Source organism: Protopterus annectens, chromosome 1.part2 (genome assembly GCF_019279795.1).
Source record: "Protopterus annectens isolate FY-2018-M chromosome 1.part2, PAN1.0, whole genome shotgun sequence".
Lineage (NCBI taxonomy): Eukaryota > Metazoa > Chordata > Ceratodontiformes > Protopteridae > Protopterus > Protopterus annectens.
The window spans coordinates 328,465,665-328,483,164 of record NC_056727.1 but is presented as its reverse complement, the minus strand read 5'-3'; positions in this window follow the sequence as shown (position 1 = coordinate 328,483,164).

Sequence of the window (17,500 nt, the reverse complement as noted above, 5' to 3'; positions counted from 1 at the left end):
CCCCTGCACTACCAGCCTATTACCCATTCCACATCTCTTGGCTGCAGAACTGTGACTGAAGCGCCAAAGGTGGTGGTGTTTCCATATTCATTAAGGAGGCACACACCTCCAGAGTGTTGACCAACTTAGGCATTACAGCTCCTGTAGGCATAGCTAACATTGGGTAGGATAGTGGTTCAGGTCGTAGCCTGCTATAGGTCCTCAAACATGTCCCAACACTCACACTCCATGCCCCTAAACACCCTGGAGGATAATATTGTCCAACCTAACACTCACATACTGGTTGACTTCAATGACCCCACCACTAACTGGGAAAGTTACTCATGTACCAATGTACATGCCCATTACATCGACCTGGTCGTTCCTAACATGGGCAACTGTTGCTCAACACCAATAGTCAACTCCCCCTTGTTATATCTGAATACAAATTAATCACCTTTGGAAATCCATGGCCCTCCCATGCCCCCCTGCACAGGTAACCACCATGAAAAGCCTTTCCAATACTGAATATGGCCTCATAACAACAGAGGTGGGTAACCAAACGGCAGCCATGCAAATGGAGACTAGGTGCATGACAACTGAATCAAACAACAATGCACTATAAACATGTACACAAATGCATGGGTACTGCCATACCCACTACAACCAGGACCCTCACCAACAATAAAAGGAAACTGATCTGGTGGTCCCCTGCCATACAGACACTGTACAACAGAAGGAGGGAACCAATATGGTATAACATGAAGTCCCAAGACTGGAAATCAGCCTTTATCAGCCTCAATTGAAGGTTGAGATGCCTCATCAAATACTTGCAAAGTTAGATGTGAGAACAGAATTGGAGCACATAGTGAAGACAACCACAAGGACTCATACAGTTATGTTAAGAATCTCCATAGCAATAGCAAGATTTGTTCTGAGCTACTAGACAATGGAACCTCCCAGACTGAGCTAACAAATGCTGCCAATATACTGGCTGGCATCTTGACTGCAAACATTACCCCTCACTCCCCACCAAAAAGAAGGAGGGAACCAATATGGTATAACATGAAGTCCCAAGACTGGAAATCAACCCTTACCAGCCTCAATTGAAGGTTGAGATGCCTCATCAAATACTGCAAAGTTAGATGTGAGAACAGAATTGGTGCACATAGTGAAGACAACCACAAGGACTCATACAGTTATGTTAAGAATCTCCATGGCAATAGCAAGATTTGTTCTGAGCTACTAGACAATGGAACCTCCCAGACTGAGCCAACAAATACAGCCAATATACTGGCTGGCATCTTGACTGCAAACATTACCCCTCACTGCCCACCAAAGGACCTATCACAATACCAGTACACCACCTGGCACCCAGTATTGCTGCAGCACAGGTTAAAACACCACTGTCCAAGGCCAAGAATACAGCTTCTATGGGACATGAGAATATCCCTGGCTGTGTTCTACATGAACTACAGAATGACCTGGCACCTTACCTGTGTGTCCTGTTCAAGCACAGCCTCAACTCAGTCACTGTCCCTACTGAATTGTACACTGCTACAGTCACTCCTCTCCACAAATGAGATGTAACTACAGACCCTGAGAAATACCACCCCCGACTGCCTGACAAGTCTGTTATGTAAAGCTATGGAATTCATCATGCACCTAATAAACAGGGATATGGGAATCTGCAGACCAACACAGTTTACTTTTGTGAAGGGTAGGTCATACCTGCTCATTCCACCTGGTCAACTTCTTGGTATCAGTAACCTGAGCTGTGGATGAAGGCAAGGTGACACATACAGTCTACACTGATCTGGCCAAAGCATTTGATAACATTCCCCACTCACTAAGTAGGTGGAAACAGAGGTACAAACACAGAAGTAGATTGGACATACTGCTGTCATACATTGAGATAGTTGCAGATGTCATTGGGTTTGTTGTTACATCCTTTATGAGGAATATGATGTCGGTAATGCCCATAGATGTGAGTATTTACTGGCTGCATTCCCTAGAGTCCACAACTGATTTACCAAGGACACCAACTGTCTGGAGAACACACAAAACATAACAGGCAGACATGTGACCAGTCTGTGGACAGCGTGCCAGTGGAGAGGTATGTCAGAGACATATCACTGTGAGTCGTGATGTCACACACTAAATGCATGTCCACACAAACCCTGTCAATCTTTCAATCCACCATGTGTATAACAGCACTGATGGCATAGAATCTGTTCACAAATCTGGGGATATGTCCCCCATGTCGGTTGGCTGTCTCCACATGTCCTGTCCTGTGACATATTGACACCCACTATATGTGAATCTGTAGGCACCGCCTCTTGAATGTCCCTCACACAGGCAAGAAAATGGGGCAAGCCCACATTAAGGAATGTCCCATATGTCGGAACTAGCAGCAGTGTCCAGGCCCACAGCACAGTTTAATGTGGGGACCTACATAATGGTATGGTCGTAGCAATATCTGACATTTGCACATCTGTACAGAGGGCAGACAGTAAGTAGATAGCCAACAGGTTATGCATTAGAATGAATGTTTTGCACGATACACATCTGAAACTGAAAGATGTGCTATTACTACATGGCAGTAGTCCTCAATGACATGTCCAAAAACATAGTAGTCTACAGTTAATATCAACATATCAGATCAATATCCAATAGGAGTTACATATAAACATACAGCTCAAACACCAGTACTCAGAGTCCAGCTTTTCATGCAGGGGTGTATGGTTCCAGTACTACAATCTGCAATCTATTCTTACTTGAAAAAGCACTGTTAAAAGTACTAACGTAATAATACAATATGTGTTAAACTATTTCTGTCAACCAGTGTGCTGCAGCTGGTGTAACATGCAAGTGTGACTGCATATAACCCGGGATACTACCCATATATGAAACAAATCCAAAGAGAAAAGACTGTGGTACTACCCATGTATACCCAGGTGTCCCATACAGTATACTCACACCTCTTGCAACTGTAATGACAGCACATAGAAACATGTTATGTACAGGAAAAGAAATACACTTATTAAAGATGTCATTACCCTGCTATTTTATCAGACTGGAATATGATCACTGGTTACCAGGGCTGAGATATGCTTAGAAGGTGTAAGCATTGCTTAAATGTAAATGCTAAGCAGATTTGCGCACTGGTAAGCGAAGCCTATACAATGTAAGTGCCTATTTGTTTAACCATACGTTAGCAGCACTTAGATTCACACAAACCCACTTAAAGCCAGTTTAAAGCACCTTAATCACAATGTCTTCATCAGCCCTTGTTCTGTCCAGCAACAAAACAAATAGCCCATACAGGCCTTGAACCCAGGACCCTGGGCACTATAGTCACAGCATTTCACTACTAAGCCATCTGAGCTGTGAGGATGTCTGTTGGTTTTTCAAATATATCATTCAGTACACATACTGAATAGTAGTGAACAACTGCTTTGACTACTACAATTGTTTAGTACTTGTAAGTGAAAATAGTGTTGAATCAGTCATGTTCTTATATGTAAATATACACATTTCAGATTAATATGGTGGGATACATCTGAGAAGGTGTATATATATATATATATATATATATATATATATATATATATATATATATATATATATATATATATATATATATATATATATATATATATATATATATATATATATATATATATATATATATATATATATATATATATATATATATTCATACATACATATATATACATATATATATATATATATATATATATACACATACATATATATAGATATTTCCATCTCTCTCTCTCTCTATATACATGTATATATATACATATATATATATATATATATATATATATATATACACACACACACACACACACACACACACACACACACACACACACACACATATATATATATATATATGTGTGTGTGTGTACATATATATAACATATGCCCATGACATGTAGTGGAGTCATACCTCACCACCATAACTCTCAACCTCTTAGTGCAAAGGAACGTAATGTATGTATTGCAGTTATAAATGTAGAATGTTGCTACAGTGATATGGGTTGTGTCAACTTATATGTTGTGAACGGAGGCTCTTCTGAAACTGAAATGTATGCCATCAGTTACTGACAGACATCATAAAATCATCATAGTGAAGTACCACACAAATCCCAGTTCTGATCCTGTGGAATACAGAAGAAATATGAGCAATAAACATGGACAGTCTGAAACAATCTGGTCAGTTAGGAGGTATACACAAAACTCCTTAGTGCAAGAAATGTGGAACAAGCCTGACAAAGGGGATGTTTAAAGCCATGAAAATGGGGATATATCACACATACTGGACTAGATAAGCTCACACAGTTGATGCATTCACACCTTCTTGTCTGTCCTAACACCTATTAACTGGAGGAGCAGAGGTCCTAGGCCACATACTTCCTACTAGTTAGTCACATACATCTTCACAACAACTCACTGCTTTGTCAGAAATGCACAACATGCATGGTGGCCAGGCAACAGTACATTTGACAAATATCTGTACATAAAATCACACTAGGGTAAATACACTGAGCTGCTGGGCATGTCACCAAGCACTGTCTACACTACAGCCAGACTGCCACAACACTAACACAATTTACCTATGGGGGAATACACATGTAATTGCAAATATAGCAGGTACTACAAGCGTGTAACAGCACACAGTAACAGACACCAGTGTGAAAGTGCATACCTACATGCAATCTCAACACAGTCACAGTCACATAATGGTAAGCCTAAGTAATATTACAGTATATGGACTGTGTGAACAACAGTCATCATCATGTTTGCCACTCACACACTAACCCTACATATGCTGGCCCAATTCACAGTGTAGTCTGATGCCTGACTGTGGTATGGGACATGTCTCAGTCTGGCCCTACAAACATATAGGCTGATAGGGTTTCAAAAACTGGAGCAGCATGCAACATCGGATAGAACAGGACCAAGAAAATTGACATCTACCCAAGTCTGTACACAGGCCACATAACCTAATCACAATACACGGCTACATAATACAGACACTCTGTCAACAATCACCAGAAGTACACAGACCTCACTACTGTACAGACTACAACAGAATGTCCAGGTTTTGTCCTCAAATATTAGGCCTCCTATACATTGCATGTCTGGCAGTCTGATATATCACTGGCTTGATATCAGGAATTATGTCAGTAAATAATGGTATACTGTACATATTCACCTCTTACTGCATGGCATATGAACAAAGGGTGACAGACTTGGGGTACAGAGGACATATTGCAGTTATAAACTGAGAACATTGCTGGTGTAACAGGGTTTGTTGTGTCATATCTCTTCTGAGGGATATGACGTCAGTAACACACATGGATGTTACCATTTACTGACTACAATCATCAGAGTATGCTACTGCATTTATAAGGACAGAAAATGTGTGAGTAACACACCAAATCTAAGACTCTAAACTCTGGCCAGTCTGCAGATAGCATTACAGGTGAGAGTTTTTTCAACCACATAACACTGTCATGCCAGACTTTAAGTCATGCAGAACAGCCATATCCACACAAACCCTGTTAAACCAACATTACTTCAAATGTAGAACAGCAATACTTACATTCTGTCCCCATGTCTGGAACATCCCCCTCCAGTTTGATGGCTTATCTCCACAGTGTTTGTTGTAAGAGGTATTTCCAGCCACCCTCTGTGATGCTGTTTGTCACACACCCACATGGAGTCCTGCTCACAGTGAAGGAAAAGGGCCAACACCCACTTCCAGCACTTACTTTTAGGAATGTGGTTCCATACAATTGGCTGTAGGAATGATACCACAGCTGTTCCACATGCAATTAGCAGATGGAGGACTCCATTTTGTGCACAGGCCATCAGCTGTTCATGAGCATTACCTACCAATGTCAAGCTCCTTCCTATGCAAAACAGATGTGTTTTTCCACATCTACCAGAGAGGGGGAGAGAGAGAGAAAGACAGACAGACAGAGGGAAAGAAAGAAAGGATGAGAGAAAGAGCCAAGCTTGTTTGTGTATGATCTGTGGGTGGAGAGAGATTTCTGGGTATTAAAATGGTTGCCTATATATACATTTATGGCTGTGGATTATCTACAACAACCTCTGTGGTGTTTGACAACTGTTGGCCTTGTAATGTGACATTGGGACATATGGGTCCTCAATATGAGAATGTAGCAAAATCCACCCTGCAATGGATCCTGTTATTACACAATCACAGCAACACCCACACAGGATACTGCTGACACACACATTTGCCTGTACTGTGTTTCAAACCCCTACCTAGTTATGTATTGGTATTACAGTATTACACAATTATTGTAGGTGGCACAGAGCTTATATATTGGAGAGGTGTCCAAAGGTATCTTTGAAGTTGAGTGACATCAGCTGCAGTGCTAAAGGAGGGGAGAGGGAAGTGTAGGAAGTGTGAATGACCACAAAATCAGGTGTCAACAAAGACAGTCACACACATTATCACAGCTGCCAGGACCAGGATTAGAACTCCTAGCTAATTAGTTTGCTACACTACAGTATTACACAGTTATCAAAAGCACCATAGGGCTTATAGGGCTGAGACTTGGCCAAAGGGTTATTTCAAGGTGACTGACATCAGCACATCAGCAGGTGTGCTAAAATAGGCCAATGGCAGGTGTAGTGAGTGTGAATAGCCTCAAAACCATTCAAATCCGCAAGCACACACGCACACACACATTATTACAGTTGCCAAGACCAAGATTAGAACTCCTACCTAACTAGTTTGCTACACTTAAGTATTATGCAGTTATTATGAGCGTCACAGAGCTTATACGGCTGATATTTGGCCAATGGGTTATTTCAAGGTGACTGACATCAACAGGCGTGCTAAAGTAGGCCAATGGCAGGTGTAGTGAGTATGAATGGCCTCAAAGTCATTCATCTTCACACACACAAACATTATCACAGTTGCCAGGACCAGGATTAGAATGCCTACCTAACTAGTTTGCTACACTACATCATTACACAGTTATCACAAGCACCATGGACATTATAGGGTTGTGACTTGGCCGATGGTTTATTTCAAGGTGACTGACATCAGCAGGAGTGCTAACATGGGCAATGGGAAGTGCAGTGTGTGTGAATGGGCCATAAATCATTCCTCTGGAAACACACACACACAACTTTATGTTTGACAGGACTGAGTATACAAATGCTACATGAATACTGATTTGTACTATCATGTGACACCGTTATCACAAGCACCACAGACACTATAGGGCTGAGGGCTACCAAAAGGAATGTGTACAGTGATTGACATCAGCACATCATGTGATATCAGCCAATTAAATGTGTAGTGGGTGGGACAGGCCTCATGATGGAATTCTCTCTGTCACTGTCTGTCTCTCTCTTCCCCACATCTCTGTATCTGTATGTCTGACATATTATAGTGTGTTGGCCTTGGATATGTGTGAGTATTCCTATCCAATGTGTGTGTGAAGCATGAATGGTGTACAATTTGGTGTGTGTGCACAGACATCTGTGAATGACAAATATGTATAGTCCACTGTGTTGTCAGACATGGGCTTCATTTCTCTTAAGTGTAGGAGCATGCCCAGTATGACCTTCTGTATTGAGTGTGTGAATCCATTCCAGGTAGAGTTGTACTCCAGTCCAGGGTTTAGTGTTCTACACATGCAGCTAGCAACCTGTTTCTGCAGGATATCTGTAGATTGGTTGACAATACGGAGTCACAATGGGTAACAGATAGGGGGATACTCTAACTATTGCTGTCTGTGCTGCTTGTGTTACATGGTTGCTGTTAACAGATATATTCAGACATATGTACTGTTTTACACTGTGATCTATTATGTCATCAACTACTGACAGATATAATTATTTGCTCACAGTTATTTACTGGGAAATACAAGATGAATGAAGCTGAGTCCAGTATTGTGGTCCACAGCCTACACATTCTTGCACACTCCTGCCATTCTGGAGGGGTAGCTACAGACACTTGCTGATGGGTCTGTGTAAATGGTCCATCAGTTTGGTACTATGGTGTCTGAGGATCCCCTTCTTGTACGTATATCGACTTAACAGAATGGCCATATCCTGCTGTGGCCATACTTCTCAGCTGTACAGATTCACCCAGGTTACCAAGAGGCAGGCCTCATATATCTGGTCAGTTCCCCTTCACATTTTGGTTTATGAACAGGTTTGTAGCCACCCATTACTGGGTTTGCAGGCAGGGGTAGTATGGGCACACATCAGAGTTTCAGATTTCACACACTCTATGACGTCCATTCGTATATACCCCCCCACTCTGTTATTCTATCCTCTTCCTAATATTATGCGAGTGATATCTGAGAAGTAGCCCTATAGTTGACCCTTCATCCCAGCGGTATTTATGGATTGCTCCACAGTTCATGCAGTGGGACATGGGGGGCAGGCTACTGGGATTTGCCAACATGGCCTTGCATTTCTGTTTTGTTGACTGTGTTAGGTTGTTAGTTGTGATCTCATGCGATACCATACATTGGCACTACGGGTGAGGCACAAGCCTTTGACAGAAGACTGTAGGCCATTTGGTAGTGATGCAAGCCATCAGTAGCAGGCCAGAGCATTCTGTCACTCCTACATTCCCAGGCTGCGAGCCAGTGGATTCCCCTTAGGTGACAGGGTAAGTGTGCAAAGTTTTAATAGCAATAGTTCCTGTCCATATTGATTCATTGGTCTGGATGCAGGCAGGGACACACCTGCATGGGACACCTCTTCAGCATTCTGCATTCTGTGCATTTTCTGATACAGATGTGGGGTCATACTGTACTCATTCCCAACAGCAAGGATATGACCTGTGATAAACCTGTGGCTGATGGTGGGGTGAGCTGAGTGTATGTGTGATATAGAAGCAACTTGCAGCTGACTCACAGACATACCAGGGACATTCCACTTATGCTGCCTTGTTCAGGGACATAGGCAGTTTCTCATTACTTCATAACTGTGCCTTTTGTGGTCTGCCAGTGATTGGCCAGACTCATTAGTATTCCATACTACACGGACAACTAATGTGCTGCTAACCTGTCTGTACAATTCCAATGTTGTATGCAGCTGACAGTTAAATTTTATGCACTCTGTCTAGGGTACTTCCACCTGTGTACTATGTGTAGGTATGGGCCCACATTCATGGCATGTCCATCTTTCAGACAGTGGCATATATTGACATCTGGACAGTGAGTATGGACGACTGCTGACATGGGTATTGCTGAGAGGCATTGTGTTTGGCACTGAAGTTGTCAGAACATGGCCCTGTCAACCACAGTACTGCCCATAGGCCACCGAGACACAACCCTCCATGACTACATGCTGACCACTTCCAGACAATATTGAACGCACAGCAACCTAACACACAGATCCCTGCATATTGTACACATGCAACAGTCTATCCTGTAGATTTGGCCAGCACGGGTAATCTGTGCTCCACTGATACTACTCCTCACACTTACATGTTACTGCATTTCTACATAGGATTGTGGGGGGGAGGGGCACACCTGACAACTTTAAACTGTGCTATGACTGTACTTGTATGTCAGGTACTCTGCTGGCTTCCACATCATTTTGTATTCTGACATATCATGCAAACTGGAGGCATATCAGTGGAGTACAGATCTTAGGTTTTATTGACCTACATTTCAGTTTCAGACTTCGTACCCTTCAGAACTAGCATACAACTGCCAGACCTGTTGCAGTCTGTCTGTGTAGGTCTGGAGGGGGGCTGTTCACCATTGCCATCAATTGGAGGCCTTAGCCCAGCCTTTCTTTATGGTCATTTACACCTCTCCTGCTGGCTGGGCTGAGGCTGGTGGTGGGAATATGAGCCTCACTGACATGAATGTGTGTGTCCTATGGACACACATTTGGGCTGCCACATGTACTGCAGTGGGATTTGTAACCTTGTCTAGTACTGCCTAGTGTGTTTTAACCATATTTGTTATGGATTTCATGCTGCCCATATAGGTGTCCAGTATCTGCTGCCATCCCATTCAGCCACCCGATTCCCTTGCATGCTCACATCCATACCATAGATACAACTATCAGAGCATACTACTCCATTCAGTAATTGATGGGAAGAGTGACTTATCTTGTGGCTGGGCCAGTATTGAGGATGGTGCTGGAGGGATGACTATGTTGGATGCACATAGTACACTCCCTATATATGGAAAAGCACAGGTAGTGTCATGCTTGTCATCCCTTTTACTGTATGTGCGAGTTAGAGAGAGGTGTCATTCCCTCGTTCCCTACCATGTCAGTGTATGCACTATGAGTTGACTCTTTGCCAAGGCCTGGGCATACTGGGCACGCCTTCTTCTGCCTAGATGGGCAGGCTCAGGTAGTTCCTCCTCTGAGTCCCTCTGTGCCTGTGATGGCCTTGGCAATGGTGGGGGGCTTTGTGGCCTTGCCCCATGCTGTTCCTGCTGCAGCTGTTTCTGCAGGATCATATTGTGTAGCATGGCACATACTATGAACATTTGTGTACATGTAGCTGGAGAGTACTGCAAGGCTCCACTGGATATGTCCAGGCAGCAGAACCGTGACTTGAGCATCCCAAACACATGCTCTATTATGATTCTGGTTTGTGCGTGTGCCTCATTATGGAATTCTTGTTCAGGTGTGTGCATTTCTAAGGTGTGCCATCAGCCATTGCTTCAGTGAGTAGCCAGCATCCCCCACTAGGTGGCCATATGGGATGTCCCCGCTGGCAAATGACTGGTACAGCTGTGTCATATGCCAGATGCGGTAGTCATGATAGCTTCCAGGGCTGCCAGCACACACATTCAAGATAATGCCCTGGGCATCGCACACAACTTGGCAGTTGATGGAGGAGAAGCTCTTGCAGTTTATGTAGACCCTACCCCGCTCACCAGGTGGTGCTTTCATGTGTATGTGCATGCAGTCTATAGCACCCACTACCTCAGGGTATTCTGCTATTTGGTGGAAGAGAAGCATACTGCTGGTCAACGCCTCACAGGTGATGGGGAAATATATGTGCTGACCGGCATGTGCTGACATGGCATTCAGGAACTGGTGGAGTACCCTGGATGCTGATGCCTGTGAGGTCCCCATGATATCCCCAGTTGCCCTTTGGAAGGTACCTGCGGTTAGTATTCTTAAGCCTACATGTACTTTGGTATCCACTGGGATGGGTTCCCCTCTGTTGGTTCTGTGTGTGAGGTGGGGCTGGCACAGCTCAACAATTTGCTGTAGAATGTCCCTGTCCACCCTATAGCACTCCACTATTTCCAGTTCATGTAGGCCCTGGTAGGTTACCCTGGGTCTGTACACTCTTCTCCTCCTCCTCATCACTGTGGGATGGTCATCAACATTCACATCCTCACCACCCTCAGCCTCTTGCACATATTGATGTATGAGAGTGACAGCAGCCCCTATAATTTTGTTAGTTTTGTCAGGTAAAATTTCCCCGTCTGTGTACATCGGTCATGTAGAGTTTGTGGGGAAAAAAACACAGTGAAAGGGGTTTGCAGAGTTTATAGTAGCGTGCTGGGCTGGGATGCTACCTGTGTAATTGGCTGATTCTGATACATTTCACCTGCCAGCTATGCTAGTTCTTCTTGATTGCCTTCCTACTGCTGTTTTCCCTTCCCATTGCCTTCCTGTTTAAGCCCAGAGGTCTGGCTTGCATAACCAGTGCTCACATGTGAACTGAGCTGATATTTCCTGTTTTTCTTTGTTTAAAACCTGGTGCATGGCATGCACAACCATTTAGGCAGGGAAAAAAGTGCCCAACAATGTGAGACACACACACCTTCCTTAACTTTGCTTAGCTAATTGCAAACACGGGCCACAGGGCTCCAGTAAGTTTACACCAAGCATGACACACCCCGTACTGAAGTCATCCTCTTGTCCTGCCTACATGGTTCCCTATTCCTGCACCTGCATAATTAGGTGCAGGCTTCCAGTAGGTAGAAATCTGTGATTCAGTATAGGTCCCTTCATTTGCATACCCCAGTGTGCAGATCCATAGTTACAATTCCCAAGTGCACCCTTTCCCCTTGGCAACCAGTGCTCCCTTCTCTTGTTTACATTCTGCCTGCCATTGAGTATAATGGCAGAATGCATATTATTGTTAAATGGCAGTTTTTCCCCCTTTTTTAATTTTTTTTTTTTTATTTTTGGCAACCCCGTGTTTGCGCGCCGCTACCCTTAGCTTAAACGGATAAGATCGGCCAAAAAAAATAAAAGTTTTAGTTTTACAAAAATTATGTTGCTTTTAATGCCAATGGCCTTACATTTGGCCATTGGCTTGTCTGTTCTACATAATACATGCTTTTCATGAGCTGTCATGCCTCCGTTTTGTCAGATGCAAAAATGTATTCAGCTACTAGCCGAATACATTTTTGCACTGACACTGTTCCTATATGGAATCCGTTCAGCTTGCTGGATCACAAAATCACCTCATTTGCATGGTTTTCACCAGCAAATGAGGTGATTTGCATACTGAATGGAATTCCATGCAGGAACAGCTTGTGCAAGTGAAAACGGCCCTATCCTGGATCGCACGGTGGCCATATTGCATGCAGGAGCGCTATACTGTTCCTGCACGGAATTTGGCTGTTCGTGAATCTGGCCAAATGTTTTTCCTTCATGGAAGTATGCCATGATTTCACCCATCTTAAAGCATGGCATAGACTCTAATCTAGTGTCTTCTTATCGCCCTATTTCTCTTTTGAATGTGGACTACAAGATTTTTACATCAATTCTGGCAGATAGATTAAATCACATTTTTGCCAAAAATAATAAAAGATGATCAAACAGGGTTTATCTCATACAGAAAGATCCAAGATAATGTCATTAGAATTTTAACCTTCATTGACTATGCAAACAAAAAGAAAAAGGAATTAACTATCATTAGCTTGGATCTGGATAAAGCCTTTGATTCTATAAGTTGGCCGTATTTATTTAAAGTATTAGAAATATATAACTTTTCCTCAGATTTTATAAAACTGTTAAGCAAATGATATACCACTTCTATATCATATATTAAAATTGGAGTTTTTTGTCAGGTCCACTTAAAATAATGAAAGGCACCAAGTAAGGGTGTCCTCTATCTCCTTTATTATTTGCTATATCAGTGGAAACCTTAGCTAATTACATAAGAACTAATGACAAAATAAGTAGCTTTTATATTAATGCAAATTATAATTCCAAAATTCAGCTCTTTGCTGATGATATTTTATTAACAATTGGGGACATAGACTCTTCAATTGAACATATTATAAAATCTCTACATAATTTTGAAAATATTTCAGGTTTAAATTTTAATCATAACAAAACTGAAACTATTTTGCTGAACAAAAAAAAAAACCCATCCTTGAAAAATACAGTAGTTTTAACTGGATGAATACTATGTTTAAGTATTTAGGGATATATATAAAAACAAATTGGAAAGATACTATACAAATAAATTACACAATGTTAATAAACATGGTCAAGGACCACTTAAAAATGGAATAAAATGTTCTTTACCATGGAAGAAAGGTTAACCTTAGTTAAAATGATTATATTACCTAAAACTGTGTATATCTTCCAAACTATAATAGCTTCCCCTTCAAAAAAATTAATGAAGCAACTTAACTCTTTATTAGTTAAATTTCTATGGTTTCCAAAAAAAACAAGAATTAGTCATGCTTGGCACTACAGAAATTGGGAAGTGGGTGGAATAGCTTTTCCACACTTAGAACTATATGCAGAATCAATCATTCTCAATGTCATAAGTCAATGGCTAAATTATAAGTACACATCTAATTGGAAAAACTTACATAAAAAATTTTAGTAGATAATAATGGGAAACAATAAACACTAATATGTTTTCTGAAGCAGAAAAAGTTTATCTGGTCATAAAAAACTACTGCTATAATACAAGTAAAAAAAGAAAATTTCTCTCCCTTTATTGACTACATAGATAATGAACAAAGATTACAAGACAATAGACTTTTTATTTTTAATGTTTCCTATAGTATTTACAAACAAATGTTTGGACTCTTACAAAATGAAAACATAGGAGAAATGAAAGGAAATGGATTAGTGTTATTGTACCAATTTCTTGACTCCAATTATATTCAGGAGGCTACCTCCCTTATAGCAAGATATAACATACATCAAAACAATTGGCTAAACATACAAACATTCAGAGAGTATATAGTAAATTAATTTAAAATAAGTCAAATAGTGAAATCCACACGTAGACCCAAAATTCTAACACTTTTTTACAAAATTAATGCATTATGCAATAATGATAGGTTTTCAGTATCAAGATTATATAGAACACTACGAACAGACATACAAGCCCCAGATTAATCTCTATGGAATTATGCAGAAAAGGTCAATAAATTCTGATTCTCAGAAAAGGAGAAAACAGCAATACTTAAATCAGTTAGTAATACTAGATCATCTCCCTTTTGGATAATCTACACATGGAAATTAATTCACAAAAGTTTCTTTACTCCTCATAAAGTGGCACTGATATCGGGAAACAAAATATCTGAATGCTGGAAATGTGAAGAAACGATATGTGCAGACTGGGTGCATATGTTTATAGAATGTAAAACTGTAATCCCTTTCTGGCTGGAATTTAAATCTTTTATAAAAGTGTTGTGGTCAGATAAATGTGAAGTGATTGACTCACTGTTATTATTTAATGCTCCGGTACCAGAGTACATTCTAAGTACACAAGTGCACCTACTCTGGTCCCTCCTTGCAATAGCAAGAAAAAACATTACCTCAAATTGGATAAGTAAAAAAATTATACCATTTGTGAAATTTATATCACTGCCAAAATTGTATGTAATAGAGAATTACTAACTATAACTTTAAGAATGACACATAAACAACTGGCTTGCTTAAAACTTAAAAAATTGTAGATAAAATGTGAATGTATTGTCAAAATCATATCTGTTATGGACACTGTATATAGTTAGGTTTATTTTCATTGTTTAAAAGTATTGCTACACCTGTATTTATAAAAATCAATAAAATTATGTGGAAAAAAAAAGAAACACAAGAGTGAAAACTATCATTTATACTGCTACTATCATTAAATTCATCATTGAGAATCACTTCATCAAAACCTTCATCATTAATTTGTGAAAAGTAATATAACAAGTGCAACTTATGCACCAAATGGAAAATATCACTTTTAACTCCTTACAGCCGAGTGATACCTGTAGGTGCTTCTGCAGTTACATCCTGATGTGTCTAGATGTCAAATATTGCTTGTTCATATTTGCATTAATAATTTTAAAACCATGCTCCATACAAAGAATTACAATATTTCATCTTAAAATTTATACAATGGCAAACACAGATGTATTGATATTTGACCTCTGTCTAGTGCAGATACAGAGATAGTCATTGCCTTTGATATAGTATTTATTTATATTGTCAGAAATGTCATGCTTTTCTAAATATCTCAACACAAAAGGTATACAGACATAACTGCTTAGCCTCATATAAAAAATCTCAGCTGAATGAACAAAATGATAATAACCATATGTGTGTAACTTGAGTGGTTTCTGAGATATTTTTAGATGTTTACAAAATATTATACATTTAATAATTACAATGTTTACTGTGACATATAAAATCCAGTTTAAAACCTCAAACCTAAGGAATGCTAACACTTTAAAAATAGTTTGTGCTGAAGAGTTTGCTATTTACACTTCTTTAGTAACCTCTGTGATTCCAGAGATATGAACATTTGTTTGAAATGTGAGGACATAGTCTATCAAAAAGCTTAGGCTTTACCCATTGCGAGTTACAATTTAAACATTCAGAGCTACATTGGGGGGCATGAGTTAAGTAAATACAAATGTGGCAAAACAGTTGGAATGAACTTGAGTCCCAGATTTAGAGCAGCCAAATATTTATGAGTTAATTCTAAACCTGATAAATTAACTACCATGGAATGAGAGGTAGTAAAAAAGGTCCAACAAATTCAAAATTTAGACTTGTTTCACCTTTATTGCCATCTCCCCCTCTTGTGGTTATGAAACTTCTGCCCTTCTGTTGAATTGCCATACCCATTTCTTCCTCGTGTCTTATTTGAATTATTGAATTGTTTACCTTTTGTGGTAGGATTCTGAAATTTTTATTCCAAATTCAATGGCTCTTGTGCTGATGGAAGTGGAGGAAAGGAATTATTATCATTCTCCAACTGGTAGTATACTCCGTACCTTCCAAAGAAAGAAGCGAAACACCATGTTGCTTCTTATGACTTGCATTCTAACATAGGCCCATTGTCTGCCATCTAGGTTTCTGATTGGTCCTCCACAGAAAAGCTTTGCCATGATTATAATCCTGCAAATCTTGTTGTAATTTTATTTTCTTTTTTCTACCAGTTCAGCTTCATAAATTTTCAGTTTATCATTAACATCAGAAAGAGTGGCATCGAGACATGATTCACTCATCTGTTTCCCCAGTTCTGTATACAAAGCATGTATCTCATCTTTGATGTTACATTGTTTACATAAATTACATTCCACCAATATATTAATCCACTCGATTGAACAGCAATGTGCAGCTGCTACCCAATGACCCCAAAATGTTTTATCATTTTCATCTGTGGAATCAAACAGGGTACTCGGGTTCTTAAAAGCATGCAGTCCCCTAGGGGTAATATCAAGCTCTAAATACCTTTTCGGGCTGAGATTGATCAAATACACATTTGTTTCCTTAACCATCAGCTTTTCCAGATTATCACACACCTCTTGCAATTCCACCATTACATTTTCTGTAATCAGATAGCCCACCAAAGAAAAGGGGTTATCAGTTTTACAGTTCCTCTCTTCCACATGTCTATCTCAAAACCGAGGTAATGTAGTCACATTCCATTCTTCAGTTTGTGAAAAAATTATTCTCCATGTGCCATTGAGAGATATCCATATCTTCTTCACAAAATATTTGTGGGATATTAAACAAAGGGCTGGTATCCATAAAAGAAATAACTAAGAAACAACTGAAAACAAGAACAAATGAAACAAATATACATCTTAGCTGCTAACTTTTTTAAGACCCCATGAAATGACTTTGCCTTTTATAGTCTGTTTTTTCCTTCATATAGCTACAGCACATATATACTTTCAGTCAGTTCTTTCACCACTTTTATTAAAAACTTACTTTGCTTATTTATCTAGGTCTTGCCCAGAAGCATAGGATATTCTTTTATTACTGCTTAGGCTCTAGTTGTCTCTCTATCTTTGATCAAAATACTTATAGTGCTGCAAATGCCTGCAATAGATGCACTGGAATTATTTTGTAGCTGTTGTACTATGTACTTTATTCTTGCTCATTTTTATTTTATAGTTATTTATTTTGGCTTTGTTGACTGTTATAATTTCATTAGGCCTATGTCTTCTTTCCAAGTGAGTCTTGGGGAAGTATTCCTATTGTTATATACAAAACATAAAGTCACAAATAAGCTTGTATT